Here is a 2,500-nt window from a genome sequence, read left to right on the forward strand (position 1 = left end):
ACACCTTCTGAGTATTCAAGTGGGATTTGTTTCTATTTGTGTAGATTTGCTTGAGTGAATAGTGTGTGTGTGTGTGTGTGTGTGTGTGTGTGTGTGTGTGTGTGTGTGTGTGTGTGAATGTATACACAACATGAAAAGCCACAGGCACAAACACAGAAAGCTGAAGGTGCAGAAATACTTCAGCACTCTTTTCCACACACACACAAACACACACTTCCTGTCGGACAAACATAGAACAGTTGAGGAAGTGAGAAATTCGCTTCTCTTTCTTTGTGATATTTTGTGATGGAAGGTGTGTGTGTGTGTGTTAGGGATGCATACCTTAACCCACGTTCAGGTTCAGGTCCTAATTCGAATCCAGAGGTTTAGGTTCAGGTCCGGACCTAATAAGTCTGGACCCGAACCCATGCCATATTTGAATATATGAACTGTTTAAAGTATACTATTAATATAAATACATACAAAACATTTGGCTTCAAACTACAGCTTTTTTTTTTTTTTTACTTCAAACTATGAACATTATATTAACTGTAAACAACAGTTTATAGTCTACTTAAATAAATATAAATAAGTACAAAAAACACACACACACACACACTACAGCTTCAAACTTATTTTGCAAAAATATGAGCATATTTGCCTTTGGAGTCAAAAATGTATTATTTTGTTTGTATTGTATTATTTATTTCATGAAATGTCACCATTTCTGATTTGTTTATACCTTTCTTTTCTATCTGTTTATAGTTAATCTTTTTACTTGAACACACTGAGTACGAGAAAATGTGCACTGCCCCTTTAAGAGACTAGGATACGTTTTGCTGTGATCTCCGTTTATTTGTCAGTCTGAGGTTGCTGATTTGCTGTTGATCTTCTCTCCTCTTTACACGCAATTGTGTTGCATTTGCTGCACGCCGCAATGTTTGAATCTTTTTGTGCAAAATACAGCCACACTTTTGATCGTTTACCTTTCGGTATTTTCTCTGTTAAAAGGTTTATGGCTAGACTGTTTGTTCTTGTTCTGTGAAATGCTGCCTGCTCTTCATTGTCATAAGACTGTTGCTTTGAAAACACCAATGAGCGACACAGGACAAAGTTTAAAGTGGGAGCTAGGGCAGTTGTAAATGTGCCCCACGAAATCTGCCTGGCAAAAAAAATACAAAATAATTCATACAGATCATACTTACACCACTAACGTTACTGCTAGTTAGCTATCGCTAGTTTTCTACTGTTTTGGAAGCAGCCCCTGTGTTTCATGTTGCAGCCTGAAATAATTCCGGTTTTTCTGGACCTGAACCTAAACGTTTTTACAAGTCCAGAACCGGTCCGGCGTACCGGTACGCATCCCTAGTGTGTGTGTGTGTGTGTGTGTGTGTGTGTGTGTGTGTGTGTGTGTGTGTGTGTGTGTGTGTGTGTGTGTGTGTGTGTGTGTGTGTGTGTGTGTGTTTGTAGATAGAGAAAGAGGAGATATATAGAGAGAGGCAAACATGACATCAGTGCTTCATACATTATTAATCAGCAGGTCTGTGCCTGAGTATACACACACACACACACACACACACACACACACACAGACACACACACACACACACACACACACACACACACACAGACACACACACAGACACACACACACACACACACACACACACACACACACACACACACACAGACACACACACACACACACACACTAAATTGCAGTGCCCAGTCTGACTGTGTTGTTCTGTGCATCTGACAATAAATAGATTTTAATTGAGTGTAACATGTAATTCGGCATTTGTTAAATATTGCTATCATTATTAATGTTGTTGCTTTCTTTCAGGAAATGCCCGTTTAGTTATTTGCAAAGATGAATAGGGAGAGCAGGAGTCTGTCCCACTGTGTCAAGAATGTGTGTGTGTGTGTGTGTGTGTGTGTGTGTAAGTGTGTGTGTGTGTGTGTGTGTGTGTGTGTGTGTGTGTGTGTGTGTGTGTGTGTCAGTGATTGTGAGCAGCATTTATAACTCACTATCACAACCACATCATTGTTCATCAGTATGGAGACCACAACATGCGTGGCAACAGGGACTGCAAATGGCAACACAGCGCTTTGTGGACGAAGTCTCACTTGGCAAAAGCTGTGTGTGTGTGTGTGTGTGTGTGTGTGTGTGTGTGTGGACGAAGGAGGCCATCCCTAGTCTCACTCGGCAGACGCTACTTCAGGCAACCGCCTTACATCAACACCATCGGTGAGAGCGACAGGGCGTGCTCACTTTGGATCGTTTGCCACACGCAAACTAACGTATGACATGCTGGTAACGGACAAGACTTTGTAACCAAAACACGCCTTAGTATTGTCATATAACTTTACTGGCAAAGTCATACGGGGGAAATAGGGACCAAAGTACAACGGAAGGTTAGCTAATTTGCTAACCAATAGGAGAGAGCTGCAACCTCATGTTATCATCGATAATGATCTATTGTAATAAATGTGTCATTCGCCCTTATGTTAAGACCTCAAG

At 41.0% G+C, this 2,500-nt stretch overlaps 1 protein-coding gene across 1 annotated transcript in view; it reads right to left on the reverse strand.

Moving 5' to 3' along the window:
* The window catches only part of LOC308366300 (interferon alpha/beta receptor 1b-like), a 12,355-nt gene that overhangs the window by 9,128 nt on the left and 727 nt on the right, over positions 1-2,500 (reverse strand).

This window comes from Sprattus sprattus (genome assembly GCF_963457725.1).
Source record: "Sprattus sprattus genome assembly, chromosome: 5".
Taxonomy (NCBI): domain Eukaryota; kingdom Metazoa; phylum Chordata; class Actinopteri; order Clupeiformes; family Clupeidae; genus Sprattus; species Sprattus sprattus.